This window comes from Schistocerca serialis, chromosome 7, assembly GCF_023864345.2.
Source record: "Schistocerca serialis cubense isolate TAMUIC-IGC-003099 chromosome 7, iqSchSeri2.2, whole genome shotgun sequence".
In the NCBI taxonomy this organism is placed as follows: domain Eukaryota; kingdom Metazoa; phylum Arthropoda; class Insecta; order Orthoptera; family Acrididae; genus Schistocerca; species Schistocerca serialis.
Window position 1 is genome coordinate 500,698,666 of NC_064644.1, and position 17,713 is coordinate 500,716,378.

Genomic DNA, 17,713 nt, shown 5'->3' on the forward strand with positions numbered 1-17,713 from the left:
GGTTCGAACAAAAAAATCTTCTATTTAAAGCAACTTTCAGTTCTATAGCTGTAAGCCGGCCGAAGTGGCCGTGCGGTTCTAGGCGCTGCAGTCTGGAACCGCGAGACCGCTACGGTCGCAGGTTCGAATCCTACCTCGGGCATGGATGTGTGTGATGTCCTTAGATTGGTTAGGTTTAACTAGTTTTAAGTTCTAGGGGACTGATGACCTCAGCAGTTAAGTCCCATAGTGCTCAGAGCCATTCTATAGCTGTAACTTCATATTTTTATTGCCAAATAGTCGCCATGCCGCAATCTCATTAGTACAAAAATAGGGGCTAAAACTGTTTCTCATGTACTGCATAACATACTGAGGCTTATGTATAACTAATAGTGTGTTGCACAGTGTTACGTATTTCTATTGCTATGTGTTGCCTTCCGCTACAGATCCATATACAGCGGAAGTGCATAATGAGTTTCATGTTTTAGTGGCCAATATTTATGAACAACTAAACGTTTTCTGGAACTCGTAACGGAACAAAAAGTTATCAGAACCACAGTAGTACATCGATATTACATTGTCCGGAGACGTGAGAAGGTTTTTAAAGGTGAGTAGCTACTTACTTCAGAGACTAATTTCCCAGCGGAACGATGTGTCATAACACGACCACTGCACACCGCGAGATTCAACAGCACCTGGTGACGCTGCGGGAACATGACGCGGTGAGGGAAGTGGAGAAGTGACGAATTGGGATTATTCTAGCAATTACGTGGGCAGCAAGTGGGGAAATCCGCTGACGTAAGCGACTTTGAGACAAAGAGCAGATTGTTATGGCCCAGCGCCTGGGAATGAGCATCACGGAAAGGGGAAAATGGTCGGCTTTTCGCTTCCTGCTGGAAAGTGTTTGAAGGATGGTGAAAAAGTTGTAGGCCATCCACGTCTCTTCACAAATCTGGAGATCGAGCGTTTTCGCTCTTTAAAGCAGCATAGGTGGCGGTCTGGTCAGTAGCTCACGACGGAGAACAGTGCAGGTACAAACAGAAGTATTTCGAAGCATAGTTCAGCGCACACTGATCATGGGCGCAGCAGACGATCCCTAAGAATTTCCAGGGTGACCCAATATGATAGTCAGCTATGATGCCAGTGGACTTGGATTCATTGAGATTGGATGGCGGCAGCTCAAAACAGGTGCCACTGATGCAAGCTGATGGGCTCAGTTCTATGCTATGTGGGACATTCACCTAGCTTCCGCGGGACCTGTGGTAGTAATCGAAGGCACCATGACAGCCATGGACTAGATGGACATTACTGCAGACCACCTGCATGCCCGATGTCTTCGCCAACGGCGATGGCGTCTTCCAGCATGGTAATTATCGTTATAAGAAGGCCGGACCTGTGCTACAGTGGTTTTAAGAGCATGATAGTACACTCACGTCGAACTCTTGGCCACCAGATTCCCCCGATGGATACATCTTGGACGCTTGCGAACGTCAGCTAAGTCCATAAATCACAGGACAGTAACGTACGGCAACTGCGTGATCTGTGCGTAGACGTGTGGTACTACACACCTCCGGAAACCTACCAAGGACTTGTGTCGAATCCATGAGACGTAGAATCACCACCGTATTTCGTGGACCAATACGCTTCAAAACTGATGGCGATAGTATTTTGCCTCATCAGGCTATAATATTAATTTTATCCTAGATGTAGATTTAAGTAGTACGTACCTTTAGCGGAAGTGCAGGCCCTCGTATTGCAGCGTCTGTAAAGAAAAACGTAGGGCCATTACTGAAGATGAGTTGTACATACAATGACTCATGGGACAGAAATATGCACATATACAGATGGCGGTAGCAGCGCACACACAAGTTATAAAAGGGGAGGGACAGTTCACTGGCGGAGCTGTTATTTGTATTCAGGCGATTCATGTGAAAAAGTTTCCGACGTGATTATGGCCGCATGGTTGGAATTAACAGACTTTGAACGCGGAATGGTAAATGGAAATCGATGCGTCGGACATCCCATTTCGAACTTGGTCAATATTCCGAGATCCACAGCGTCTAGAGTGTTCCTACAAAGCCAAATATTAGAGCATTGCCTCTCAGCACGGACAACGCAGGGACCGACGGCGTTGACTTAACGGTCGAGAGCAGCTGCGTTTGCGTAGAGTTATCAGTGGTAACAGAGAAGCAACACTGCACGAAATAACCACAGGAATCAATGTGAGAAGTACGACGAACGTCTGCCATAGGACAGCGCTGCGAAATTTAGCGTTAATAGGCGATGGCAGGAGACGACCGAAGCAAATGGCTTTGTTAACACCGTGAAAATATCACCTGCAGTTCCTCTCTTGGACCCTAGATCACTGGAAAATCATGGCATGGTCATTTGAGTCCAGATTTCACTTGGTAACAGGCGATGGTAGGGTTCGAGTGTGGCGCAGACCCCACGAAGCCATGGACCCAAGTTGTCAACGAGGAATCGTGCAAGGTGGTGCTGGCTCCATAGGTGTGTGGGCTGCGTTTACCCGGAATGGACTGGTTTCTCTGATGCAACTGAACAGATCATTGAGGTCGAAATGGCTCTGTGTTACGGATGACAGAGCGCCATGTCTCAGGGCAACAGTTGTTCGCCATTGGTTTGAAGAACATAGTGATCAGTTTGAGCGGATCATCCAGATCGCCCGTCATGCTTCCCGTCATACATTTATGGGACATAATCGAGAGGTCAGTTCGTCCAAAATACATCCTGCACTGACAGACAGCTGTTTTATAATCACGGACAACTATAGAGACAGCACGGCTCAACGTTTGTGCAGAGGACTCCCAGCGACTTGTTGAGTTCATGCCACCTCGAGTTGCTCCACTACGCCGGGAGAAAGGACGTCCAAGACAATAGTAGGAGGTACTCCATCACTTTGTCACATCAGTGTACAGTAATAAGCCGATTGTGGGGCTATTCTTTCCCCGTCAGGTACTCAGGCAGTGGCGCACCGTAATCTCTCATGTGCTCATTTTATATTTCTGTACCTTTCATTTATCTTCTTTTGATTCCTACATATAATATGTGGGTGGTAATTAATATTACCTATTTTAAAATTTTCTTTTATTCTGGTAGCTTCAGATGGTTCCAATTTTCTGCTGCTTTTTTCTTTCATTTGCCTAAGTTTTCTGTTAAACGTAGGTAATACATAATGCACACAACAACTAACTGGACTATAAATTTCCTACTTCCTGTAACGCAGTTTTAAACCTGCATCTACATCTACATCCATACTCCGCAAGCCACCTGACGGTGTGTGGCGGAGGGTACCTTGAGTACCTCTACCGGTTCTCCCTTCTATTCGGTCGAGTAGCTCCCCCAACCGGCATCACGAAGCCTAGTGCACCCCGAAAAATGGCAACAGCACACGGCGTCCAGGACGGCCACCCATCAAAGCGCCGGCCACGCCCAACAGCGCCGAACCTCGGCAATCCGACGGGAACCGGTGTCTCCACTGCGGCAAGGCCATTACCTACTTGCGACAAACTTTACACATAATTTGAATGTGCTGGCGTAAGCTGTCGCCAGCACAGCGGATGGCAAAGACGTAACGCAAAGATCGATAGTAGGAGCTAGATGAAGTGTGTCTATAATGAGAGAGGCCACATACACACCGACAAGCAACAGGCCGCCAACGCCCTGTCGACAGCACGTATTTAGGCGAATTCTGCCTCACTGACTCACTCTTCCAGTTTGGCGTCTGTCAGTCCATATGTAGAGCAGGCTCAGTTCACGTCACAGACCACGACAGTACATAGCGACTAGTTTATAGCCTACAGCGGGACGTATACTTACCAGCAGTGAGACTGAAGATTGTAATAGCAAGATTACTAATATTGTCTCCAAGAGGACTATTACTGATGAGCTTGTACCACAACACATGGACTCTAGACCGGTTCAGTAAATGTTCATGTAAATAAAGAATCGTATTAATCCACGTGTGCATTTGTGTTATAGAAAGAGGATACCGTCCACCCATAACAATATCCTCTCCTTTGATCCCTTGGTACAAGACTCTACATTGAAACCTTTACAAAAAAAATTTTCTCGCTAACAACCCATACAACATTATGAAAGGAAAAATGTTTATCGCTTACCATTTCTGCATTGTTCAAGCAGTCAAAATACCACACGAGGCGTGACGTTATTATTTATTACTTATTTAATACTAACTGTATTCGCGACACATTTTACAGACAGTATGCACATTTACCACTGAATGTAAATCCAAAATTATATCATTCTACGACACACAGTTTAGGAAATTCGGCTTCATAAACAGTCACATGCCTGAGAAACTGCTGCATCATGCATGACGTTTAAATTTATTACTTCGTTGGAACTAACTCCGTCCGCAACACATTTGCAAACAGTATCCATGTATGTCGCTTAATGTACCTACAATATTATAGCGTTGTACAACACATACTTATATGACGTCATAAACATTAAGCACAATGCCAGACGCTGCGTGCACATTTGTAAATAAATACCTGGGCAAAGCCGGGTTTCTCCGTTAGTATTTAATATAAGTTTCCCTCCTCAATTTGCCAATCACTGGCGACAAACATCCCATAGGGTGGAGAATAGAGAGCAGTCGCATCTTGGTGACATTTCCAGTGCTGTGTGTTTTACACTTAAACTGGTGTAGTACAGTAGAAGTAGAGCAACTACAGCTTTCCTCCGCCTGGTTTGTTTTTGATTACTTGTAATGAATGTGTCAAAATAATCATTTTTGCTTAATTGCGCGCTATTCCCCCGCTTTCCTGTACTTATTCGTCTAACGTGATATTTCACTTATGTTAACTAAAACAGTTAAAGTACTTATGATGGAGTAGACTGGACTTCGTTAGCGCGTTTTTGGGGGGCTAAAAGTATTGCATATTCTTCTAATTTCTGTTTGGAATCTGTGTAATAGATCTGGACTTGATTTACCATTATGTCTTATGGCTGACGATTGTTGGTTTGTGCAGAAATGATATGGCTTGAAGGAATCCCAGTCTTATTTGATCCATGTGAACTTTGTTTGCAGACGAATGCAAATTTTTTTACTAAGTGTAACAATCCCCCTTCCCTCTGCCCGCTCTGCCATGCTCCCAGTGTTCGCTTAAGGCTGGAATTCTGCGATGGGAAACCCATGGGAAATCGCCGCGCGTCAGGCTAGCAGCAGAAACACAGAGCTAGACTCCTAATCAAATTTCCCGCCGGGAAGCCTGTATCTGAGCCTTGCACACACCCCAGCTTTCCTTCAGAAATGATTGTGATCAGACGTTTCTCCCTTTGCATTTCTGGAAAGAGCTCATTAGAAGGTTAGAGGGAAGTAGAATATGAAACTGAGTCTTGAGCTCCTGATTTCGGCAGGATTTTGAGAGAAGTGCGCTACCTACCGGAACACACGACTCGGACACATCTGTAATCTTCGCCACCAGCACGAGCCGCGTTAGCACGCCACATCTTAGGTCGTCACAGACTTCGACAAGTGTACCGGGTATGCATTACGCCGTCGGTACACGAATCGTGCGCTCGAACGCTGAGCGTTGAGCGTGCCGAGTTTCTGACGTCATAGCGTGAAAAAAGCACGTTTGGGGTGTCTCTCCGAAGGTGCAGCATTATATCTAGCATGTCAGATATTCTGAACGTGTCTCTGAAAGTTGACCAATGAGATGGAGCAACGCCACCTACGTCGGATGTTTCTACAGTGCAGAGCCGCGAGACGCCATGTTGTCTTTGAGTTGAAGCCCATGAGTGTATACACAGTGTTTCTAAGCACCAGAAAATTTCAGATCTCCTGAAAATCCGTAATTACTTATGCGATTTGTTGCAATAAAATGACGGGAAACGTCATGTTGATGGTTAAAGAATTATTGTAACTAGCGTAATATGAAAGTATGCCCTTTCAAGGTAACGGAATATTGAGGATCTAACAAAAACGCATTGTTATTAGTGCAATTTGTTATAATTAAATGTCAGTTAATAACGTATCTCCAACTAAAGCTTTCTGGAAGTGGTAAGATGCACAAAAGATTATAAATTACTTATGGTCGATATAGCGTAATGAGTAAAGACGCAGGGAAGAACTGGACATGAGATGCGTTACTTGGAACTAATTTTTTTCCTGACCTTCGCTTTCTCTAATAGTTCTGATACTTTCTTACTAGCTTAACAGAAGAATATTCTATAACTTCGATGTTATGTAAATATAAGTGGGCTCTTTCTGTGGTGTGAGTTTGTTCGACCGGCTTTATTTCACTATTTGCAGTAAAATGTTTGGCACTTTCCTGTTTCAAGTTTTGTATTTCACGTGTTGTAATGCTTCTGCTACTGATTAGGAACAGTTATGGCGTCTAGGTTTCACTGAAAAGTGAGGATGATTAAATAATTTTTATCTTATGTGGAGAAATGTTGTAAATTTGCATCGTACTATTTGTAATGCCACTTTTACATGCCGATGTCCTTACTAACTTTCCTTTTGCCTTATAAAATGTCAATAGATATTGAAGTTTCTATTTATGTGCACTAGAGACAGAACAACATGACTAGTATATGGACAAGGGAGGAAATGTGCGTTTTAGTAGAGCATGTTAATAGATATTGAAGTTTTTATTCATGTGTACTAAAGACAGAACAACATAACTAGTATATGGTCAAGGGTGGAAATATGCGTTTTAATAGAGCTACCATAGGGATTTTGCACCCATCCATTTCGTAAATAGTGCGATTTGCGAGCCAGCTACAGCCTTCAACTGCCCCTGGAACGTATACCACACCCACGTATCGTATGCACGAGTCGCATCGTTTCTGAGCGGTTACCAGCGCATTGCACTCGGCCCGACCAACGTTGACGTCCGCGCGCCGACGGCTTTACAGAAACGAACTACACTCACGCTCATAAATTAAGGATAATGCTGATACATGGTGAAACAACCCTGGTGGGCGGTTTGCGGGTTTAAATCACATGGGGGTATGATCATGCGGTGCATTTGACCTGCGGTCGTCGCACGGTGGCGCTGGTAGCAGTCCACATACGCAGAGGTGTGTTAGTGCATGTCAGAGTACGGTGCAGCGAGTAAGTGTGCAGACGTTTTCAGACGTGCTAATGGTGACTGTGTGTTTAAAATGGCTCAAAGAACACATATTGATGACGTTATTAGGGGTAGAATACTAGGGCGACTGGAGGCTGGTCAAACACAGCAGGTCGTAGCACGGGCCATCCGTTTCCTACAAAATGCGGTCTCAACATTATGGCAACGATTCCAGCAGACAGCAAACGTGTCCAGGAGCTACAGTAAGGGACGCCGACACTGTACAACACCACAAGAAGACCGATATCTCATCATCAATGCCCGCAGACGGCCACGGAGTACTGCAGGCAGCCTTGCTCGGGACCTTACCGCAGCCACTGGAACAGTTGTCTCCAGACACACAGTCTACAGACGACTGAACAGACATGGTTTATTCGCCAGGAGACCTGCAAGGTGCATTCCATTGACCCCTGGTCACAGGAGAGCCCGTAAAGCCTGGTGTCAAGAATGCAGTACATGGTCATTGGAACAGTGGTCCCAGGTTATGTTCACGGACAAGTCCAGGTATAGTCTGAACAGTGATTCGCGCCGGGTTTTCATCTGACGTGAACCAGAAACCAGATACCAACCCCTTAATGTCCGTGAAAGGGAGCTGTTGGAGGTGGTGCTTTGATGGTGTGAGGTGGAATTATGATTGGTGCACGTACATCCCTGCATGTCTTTGACAGAGGAACTGTAACAGGTCAGGTGTACCGGGACGTCTGTATGTCCGCCTTTTCAGTGGTGCAGTAGGTCCCACCTTCCTCCAGATGATGATAACGCACGGCCTCACCGATTTGCCATCGTGGAGGAGTACCTTGAAAAGGAGTACTTTGAAACAGAAGATATCAGGCGAATGGAGTGGCCAGCCTGTTCTCCAGACCTAAAACCCATCGAGCACGTCTGGGATGCTCTCGGTCGACGTATCGCTGCACATCTTCAAACCCCTAGTACACATCAGGAGCGCCGAGTGGCACTGGTGCAAGAATGGGAGGCTATACCCCAGCAGCTGCTCGACCACCTGATCCAGATTATGCCAACCCATTGTGCGGCCTGTGTACGTGTGCATGGTGATCATATCCCATATTGATGTCGGGGTACATGCGCAGGGAGCAGTGACGTTTTGTAGCACATGTGTTTCGGGACGGTTATCTCAACTTATCACCAATACCGTGGACTTCCCGATATGTGTCGTGTGTGTTCCCTATGTGCCAGCGCCTGTTTTGTGTAGTGCCACGTTGTGTGGCACCACATTCTGCAATTATCCTTAATTTATCAGCATGAGTGTATATACATGCACATGCGCAAAACCACTGAGCTCTGTGCCTCCCGCTGTAATAGCCAGCATCTAATAGTTGAGAGCGTTAACACAAATCTGTGCGAGTGCAGGCATCAGCGGCCGTTTCCATCTTCAGTAAAACTTCTACGGCTACGAGAACGCTTCGTCATTTTACTTAGTCCACTGTTTCGGCCACTGTTGGAAATCGTCTCAGTTGTCGATAAGACTGAAGCTCTGTTTTGTTTAGCAGTAGTGTGGTGGCGGGTTTAAAGTCTTTTATTGCTATTAGCTGGTACCATCGATTGAGGCACATATCAGTATAGTGACATAGTACTGCTCCCGCGGCACTCTGAGGCAACTGAGATAACACAGTGTGTAACCAACCATCAGCCGGATCTTGTAAGATTTCAAATTGTGCAACTTGTTTTAAATGTACAGAAAAGTAAAATTATGGACTTCACAAAATGAAATAGGTATTCTACGACTATAGTACCCACGGGTTACAGTTAGAACAGTTCAACACATACAAATCGCCGGGTGTAAACTTTGTTGGGATACGAAATGGGGCGATCACACAGACTGTTGCAGATAAAGCAGGTGGCAGGCTTCGATTAGTTGGTACATTCCTATAGAAATGTGATTATTCTACAAAGGAAATTGGTTAAGAATCATTCGTGCGGCCCATGGTAGAATATTGCTCAAGTGTGTGGGATCCATACCAAATGAGACTAACAGGGAATACTGAACGTATACAGAGAAGGGCAGCACGAATGGTCACAGTTTTGTTTGAACCTTGGTACAGTGCCACAGACATACTGAAGAAATTGAACTGCCAAATGCTTGAAAATAGCCCCAAACTGTCCAGAGAAAGCCTAATTACAAAGTTGTAAGAATCGGCTTTAAATTATGAATCTAGGAATATACGGTAACCTCCTACCAGTCACTCCTGTAGGAATTCTGAGGACATGCGCACAGAGGCATATGAACAGTCAGTCATTCTTCCCGCCCTCCTTACGGTAAATGAAAGGGAAGAAGCCCTAATAACTCGATGCAATGGGAAGTACCCTCTGCCGTGCACTTCACAATGGTTTCTCAGAGTATGGGTGTAGATGGACATATAGAGAAACAGGGTGAACCAGATCTCTACCTGCAAAATTTCGGAAGCTGCTCCGCGAGATTTTCTGATTATTTTGGTACAAGGACCTAGTGGTCTCCGATAACTCGTTACAGAGCAGAAATTTAATATGATTTATTCGTTTCTTTGTTCAGATTACCATTGTTTCATTGAAAATACCATGGAAACTGCGACTAGCTTGCAGTGTGCAATCACCAAAACATAAAACACAAAACAAAAGATAATGCATCAGTACTCAGACCGTACACGTACACTATCGTCGTACTAGCGCCTCTCCTGGACTCGTGACCGTATCAGATGGACCATAGACTACTGGTAAACAATGGCCTGGTCAGATGAGTCGCAATTTCTGTCCGTGAGCGGTACACTACCTAAGAAATGCGGAATTATACCTTTACAGCCATTGATGAAAATGTCGACCATTTTCACCGTGGCAGACTGTATGGAGACGCACTATCGACTATGTCACACGTTCAAGAATCCCTGGAGTTTGATGTACTACTTCGTTGGCTGCGACAATCCTAGCATCTTCCGTGATCTACGGTACGACCCTAGAAGCACGTCTGTGAATTCATTATACGTCTGTTGTCTTTCTTATTTGACAAGGACTCCAAATAATGGAACAATACCATAGATATCGGCGATTACAAATTGAGATAACAAAAATCATGGGATAGCGATATGCTTATATACAGATGGCAGCAGTATCGTGTATACAACGTATAAAAGGGCTGTGCACTGGCGAAGCTGATATTTGAGTAGCCGAGATTCAAATTCCGCTAACTAAATGATAACTAAGACAGATGATAGCGAAAATATCACTCCAGCCAAGTTATTAAAGGTGAATTCTTCATTTCTTTTTTGAAAACAAGTAAAAAGATGATTAATTACTCGGTATTAATGGCTGAGATCCGCTATAATGTTTTATACGTTAAAATCTTAAGTGAAATATTGAAGTAACGGTTTTTGCACCCGATTTATGCAGTTAGCAGGTTTTGCTAACGCAACGATTCAATTATGAAACACACATTCGGTTGAAAAACCCGCTATTCGGTGATATGTTAAGAATGACAGAAGGATAGAATTTAATTACTGCGAATGTAAACAAAATACGTTTTATTTGAAAGCGAAGTCTGAAAGTTCAACAAAATTGGCATATAAAAATGTAAAGGTGACATTATTTTACCAGGAAAAACTGACTTATTTAACATCAAGACGAGAACAGAAATGAATATTCATCATTAGTTTTTTTTTTTTTTTAAATACACGATCGTGGTTTGAACATCACAAGATATTGTAGAAAATGATATAAGCTCCAAATTGCATCTTAGTAAAACATTGATAAAATTTTAGAAAATGATAAATTCGACGGAAAGTTGCATGTTAGATCAGCGACAAAAAATTCTAGAAAACAAATTTGCTGAAATTGGTTTTAAATGGCAACTCAAAATCGCTTCCGGCTTCTTCCTCGTTCTGAGGGTTGGCAGGGGCTGTAGCGCCTCCAGGAGGTGCCTTCCTGCTCGTCTGACACCTCGGTGCAGAATTTCAGTTTGTCTTTGGTCACTCAGTCTTCACCAAACTGGAGCTCCAAAAGCTTTTTGACGTCTCCGAGTTTGGCTTTTGAAAGTTCCACGACTGCTGTGATTTTTGTTGGGCCGTTTTTTTTTGCTGAAATTTTTTCCCCCTCTTCAGGATGCTCTTCCCCTCTCCCGCTTCAAAATTATAGAAGGGTTCTCCACAAACTAGCCAAACTTTTTGTGTTTGCTTTTCGTGAATATATTTTTTTTGGCTTTTTGATTCTAGAAATGCCAGTTACCAGTCACTTTCACGAAGTTTTCCGCGTATGTCGTAACAGTGTCAACACAGTTTTCGCTGCATAACATTGCCTTAATAATACATTTCATGTTCTTATCTTTCTGTTTCGGAGACTTTTTTTTTCCACTGAGCACGACGCCGCTTCCTTTCCCGGGAGGGACCGTCGTTCTCGTCATTTTCAAACTATTACTACGGGTTCGATTTCTTGCTGAATTCCTGTTATTTAGATTAGTCCCAATTCGTTTGTACCTTCTCCATTTAAACTGCCCATAAAATCAGTAATTTCTTTCAAAACACGTTAATACGTCAAGAGATTCACTGTTGACCAGTTGAACTGTGCTTTACCGACGTATATTTCGACAACGCATAGGCAGCGAGAGCTTCACCGATGGGTACGCGTCCCCTACAGCGCAGCCACCCTAACTCTGAAGAAGAAAAGTATCTCTTCCAGTCCTAACAAACTGAAATATAGCTTCAAGTGTCTACGGTGGATTGGTAAGTCTGATATCAGTTGGCGTGATTTGCATCGGACATGAAACCGCTACCCCCGTGCCTGTTGAACTTGGCCGGTTTTGCAAACGTTGGACATTTAGTGACCTTTGCATCCGAAGAGAATGTGCAGTTAGCGGCTTTTGCAACAAAACACGATTTTCTACATCCATTTATAACGGTTTATAGTGGGATTCGCAGCTGAAACCTATTCCACCGTTTAGGCGATGAAAAAATCTACACAGCAGTATGCTCATCTCAGAATCGACAAAAAATGCATTTAGCGGCTTTTACACCTGGGCTAATCATTTATACTCAGGTGATTAACGTGGAAAGGTTTCCGGTGTGGTTACGGCCGCAAGACGGGAATTAACAGACTTTGAATGCGGGATGGTAGTTGGAGCTGGAAGAATGGTACATTCCATTTTGGAAGTCGTTAGGAAATTCAGTATTCCGAGAACCACAGTGTCAAGAGTGTTCCGAGAATACGAAATTTCAGGCATTACCTCTGAGCACGGACAACGCAGTGGCCGATGTCCTTCACTTAACGACCAAGAGAAGCGGTGTTTGCGTCGAGTTATCAGTGCTGACAGACAATCAACACTATGTGAAATAACTGTAGAGATCAATGTGACGTGCGGCGAAATTTGCCGTTATTTGGCTGCGGTCCGCAGCTCGCGGTCTTGCGGTAGCGTTCTCGCTTCCCGCGCACAGGGTCCGAGGTTCGATTCCGAACGGGGTCGGGGATTTTTCCTGCCTCGAGATGACTGGGTGTTGTGTGTATTTCATCATCATTTCATCCACACTCACTCGCAAGTCGCCGTAATGGCGTTAAAGAACTTGTGGAGCGCCGGCCGAACCGCCCCGCGAGGGGTCTCCCGGCCACCAATGCCATACGCTCATCATCAATTGGGCTGTGGCAGCAGACATCCAAAGAACAGCAGCACTTTTCCTCACAGATACCTTTAGCGCGAAAGCATGGCGATGATACTCAACCATTTCCTGTGACATACGCTACAAGACAGATGCTGTGTCTAATTGCGTGGTTTTCTATAAAAATTCCGAGAGCTTACATCCATAGAACAGTAATCAGTATACTGCTTCCTCATCTTTTCTTGTTGTGTTGCTGTTGTTGTTGTTGTTATTGCCGTTGTTGTGGTGGTGGCGGTTTCCCGTCCGAAGACTGGTATATTGCAGCTCGCCAGTCTATTCTATCTTGTGCAAGTCTCTTCTAACATGAAGATAAAATCTGAGAGACTGAAGCACACACGGGGGCTTAGGAACCGTCGTTCTTTCAGCGCACCATTCGCGACTGGAACAAGAATGGGGGTATTGGCAGAGATACACCAACTACCCTACACCACAATCCGTAAGATGGATTGAAGAATACACAGGGTGCTCGGAAATTTCCGTTACAAACTTCTAGGACTTGTAGAAGGGTGTGAGTACATACAATCGTAACTAGTGAACCATATCCGGAAATGGACCGTTACCGTGCTACAGACCTTTGAAAGCATGTTTGGTTCAAATGGCTCTGAGCACTATGGGACTTAACTTCTGAGGTCATCAGTCCCCTAGAACTTAGATCTACTTAAAGCTAACTAACCTAAGGACATCACACACATCCATGCCGGAGGCAGGATTCGAACCTGCGATCGTAGCGGTCGTGCGGTTCCAGACTGTAGCGCCTAGAACCGCTCGGCCACCCCGGCCGGCGAAAGCATTTTTGATAAGTAGGTTTGCAACACGGTGCTCATGTAGGGGGGAGGGGGTTACGTCGGGTTGTCTGACGTCATTTGACGTCTGTCCAATCCCTGTGATCTGATTCGAGTCTCATTCACGTGTCTCTGAGTGCTAGAGCAACATGGCTGAGTACGCATTTGCAGAATGCACCGACATGATCCTCCTGTACGGCGAAGTTCCCGGTAATGGAAGAGCTGCTCGTTCTCTTTATCAAGATCATTATCCACAACTTCCGACTCCATCACATACCCTTTTCACCACAATTAAGCAACAGTTTCGAGAGAGATGTACCTTGATCAGGCACGACTGTGGTGCTCCAAGAAGACGCCGCACTACTGACTTGGAAGAGGCCGTACTGGATCATGTTGAAGAGAACCCGCCCACGAGTACACGAGCAATTACGCGTGCAGTGCACATTGCTCCCAGAACCTTCTGGTATGTTGTGGATGGTCAACAACTACACCCATACTACTCCAACACTCCGTGCCACCTGTAACACTCACAGACACGTGAAAGAAGTTAGAATCAGGTCAGAGAGGTAGGATACACATCAAACGACGTCAGCCAGTCCGATGTAAGCCCTCGCTCGTCCCACCATGAATGACTACCCTCTTTCTGCGCGGAGTGGCGGCGCTGTTTGATGCGCCATGTCACTGATTGCGCGGCCGCTCCCGCCAGAGATTCGAGTCCTCCGTCGGGCAAGGGTGTGCGTGTTGTCCTTAGTGTACGTGAGTTTAAGTTAGATTAAGTAGTGTGTACGCCTAGGGAGCGATGACCTCAGCAGTTTGGTCCCATAGGACCTGACCACAAATTTCGAATTTTTTTTATGTACTCATTCTACTCTGCAAATTCTAAAAATTTGTATCGGTGATTTTCGAACACCCCATGGGTGTAGATTTGGCACGTCGATTGAGTTTGCAACATCCCCTCGCATCTAAACTGATACTGTTATTACTCAGCATCAAGTCCGTAGAGGGTGGTACATGTGATGTACAGTATAACTGGTCAGCATTTCCACCCGGAATTTGCTAGTGTTAGTCGGACCTTCCTTGATTCGCCTTGGTGGGTCGTGTCGTCGGATTTCCTCCTACCTGTGCGCGGTGCAGCTCTCGTAAATGTCGTCCCGTGCAGATTCTTCATTGGCGCATTGGATGTCTCTGTCGGTGGAAGCTAATTATCTGAAATTACTGTCGATCAACTTTGGGGTATCTACATACTCGAAATTAACATTCAGAATGCCGTAATATCACTTTTATTCCTATTAGATCAATAATGAAACACTCATGTCACAAACTACTCGTAACCGAGAGCATGGCTACCATCGAACAAGACAGGAAGAGCTCTTAACGCCGACTGCCGACTTTGGCGCGCAGTCCGTATCTCTTACTAGTCTCGTGACAGTTCGTGGATTTCCGGTCAAGTTCGTACTTACTAAGATATGTATTTGTTAATGAACGGGTGTAAATTTTAACGAGTCAAAATTATGATAAATAGTTTTAGACATCCAGAGGCTCCTCCTAGTATTCAATTTGTCATAAATGACTTTGATTATTAAATATAAATAAACAAAATCGGTGACTTTGGCGCCAAGACGGCGGTACTTCCCGTCACGTACATTTCCCAGGCTGACGCTTGTTGCTACGGTCCAGCGCCGAGCCCCACCCCACTACGCGCGACATATGGTCGCTTCGTCACCTAGCCAGCCAGCGTGGGAAATGCTCTCCGACTCATGGCCGGCTACGGACTACAGCACTTCCTAACTCTCGTGAATACATCAATAAGAGACAATAATTTATTAAAACTGGTAAAAATGTCGTCCTCACGTAAGAGGCACCTTACAAGTTGTAGCGGTGATACAGTAGGTGGGTGCCAAGTAAAAAACTGTAGCCTTCATAATGTAGATTTGTGAATTCACCAGGGAATGATTTCCGTACACAATTAATCAAAGGTGCCGTAGATGTGCAGCATGTAGCGAGCCCTCCAGTGACTGTTCGCAAGTCTCCTTTATGGTTTCTAAAGAGTGCGAAGATTCACTTACTACACTGAACGAATGCGTCGCCCTTGACATAACCTGTTTGTTCGCATGAGCGTGACGACGCGAAGGAGCGGTGAGGAATGGTTCGGACGGCTGTGCTACTGGAGCCACACATCAGCGGACGGGAGCGTACGGCGGTGCGCGGCGCAGTCAACAGGCTGCAGGCATCGCGATAAAGCGGCCCGGCTGGGGCTGCCGCTGCCCCTGCAGGCGGTCTAGTCTGAGCGCTCCAATACACTGGTGTGCTCGCTGCCCGCCTCTTTGGAATTCCCCGTTTCTGGAGGAGTCCGGCTGTAGCAAAAAAACCGATGCACCAGCAGCAGCTGGAGTCGCTGCCTCTGTCCGCAGATGAGGTATCCCCACTGGACGACACACTGCCTGACAGACTAAACGAGGTGGCGCGGTGATTGAAGTACTAAAGGCAACAGCCCAGCGCCCTTTGCTTGGCCAGCCCTTCATTCGGCTTTTCCTACACACGGATGTGAGATCCTCAAAATTACAGACCAATACCCTTAACATCAGTTTGTTGCAGCATTCTCGAACATATTCTCAGTTCGAATATAATGAATTTCCTTGAGACTGAGAAGTTGCTGTCCATGTATCAGCACGGCTTTAGAAAGCATCGCTCCTGCCAAACGCAACTCGCCCTTTTTTCACACATCTTTCGAACCATGGATGAAGGGTATCAGACGGATGCCATAGTCCTAGACTTCCGGAAAGCGTTTGACTCGGTGCCCCACTGCAGACTCCTAACTAAGGTACGAGTATATGGGATTGGTTCCCAAATATGTGAGTGGCTCGAAGACTTCTTAAGTAATAGAACCCAGTACGTTGTCCTCGATGGTGAGTGTTCATCGGAGGTGAGGGTATCATCGGGAGTGCCCCAGGGAAGTGTCGTAGGTCCGCTGTTGTTTTCTATCTACATAAATGATCTTTCGGATAGGGTGGATAGCAACGTGCGGTTGTTTGCTGATGATGCTGTGGTGTACGGGAAGGTGTCGTCGTTGAGTGACTGTAGGAGGATACAAGATGACTTGGACAGGATTTGTGATTGGTGTACAGAATGGCAGATAACTCTAAATATAGATAAATGTAAGTTAATGCAGATGAATAGGAAAAAGAATCCCGTAATGTATGAATATATCATTAGTAGTGTAGCGCTTGACACAGTCACGTCGATTAAATATTTGGGCGTAACTTTGCAGAGCGATATTAAGTGGGACAAGCATGTAATGGCAGTTGTGGGGAAGGCGGATAGTCGTTTTCGGTTCATTGGTAGAATTTTGGGAAGTTGTGGTTCACAGGTAAAGGAGACCGCTTATAAAACACTAATACGACCTATTCTTGAGTACTGCTCGAGCGTTTGGGATCCCTGTCAGGTCGGATTGAGGGAGGACATAGAAGCAATTCAGACGCGGGCTGATAGATTTGTTACTGGTAGGTTTTATCATAACGCGAGTGTTACGGAAATGCTTCAGGAACTCGGGTGGGAGTCTGGAGGAAAGGAGGCGTTCTTTTCGTGAATCTCTACTGAGGACATTTAGAGAACCAGCATTTGAGGCTGACTGCAGTACAATTTTACTGACGCCAACTTATATTTCGCGGAAAGACCACAAAGATAAGAGAGATTAGGGCTCGTACAGAGGCATATAGGCAGTCATTTTTCCCTCGTTCTGTTTGGGAGTGGAACAGGGAGAGAAGATGCTAGTTGTGGTACGAGGTACCCTCCGCCAAGCACCGTATGATGGATTGTGGAGTATGTATGTAGATGTAGAGATGAGACGGTAGTCCACTTGATCAGATCTACTTCCTTTTTTATACATGGGAGGTACCTGTGCTGTTTTACAGTCACATATCCGTTCAAGCAATCTGTAGGGAAACCTGGCCATATGTGAAGTTACGCTGAGGTGACAAGTCACGGGATACCTCTTAACATCGTGTCAGGCACCCTTTTGCTGGCGTACTGAAGCCACTCGCCGTGGCGTGGATTCAACAAGTCGTTGGAAGTCCCCTGCAGAGAAATTGAACCATGCTGCCTCTGTAGTGTTGCCATTGCAAGGTTTTCTGCATTTTAAGAGGTCCATGACTAAGGAATTTATTGCTAGCGCACTCGAGCAAATGTAATTTCGATGGAT

At 45.3% G+C, this 17,713-nt stretch overlaps 1 protein-coding gene across 1 annotated transcript in view; it reads right to left on the reverse strand.

Annotated features, from left to right (window-relative positions):
- The window catches only part of LOC126412375 (semaphorin-2A-like), a 1,156,194-nt gene that overhangs the window by 821,815 nt on the left and 316,666 nt on the right, over positions 1-17,713 (reverse strand). Inside the window, exon 3 of the mRNA XM_050081946.1 lies at positions 1,707-1,741. The gene's annotated coding sequence lies outside the window, so the exon portion shown is untranslated. The remainder of the gene's footprint in view (positions 1-1,706; positions 1,742-17,713) is intronic.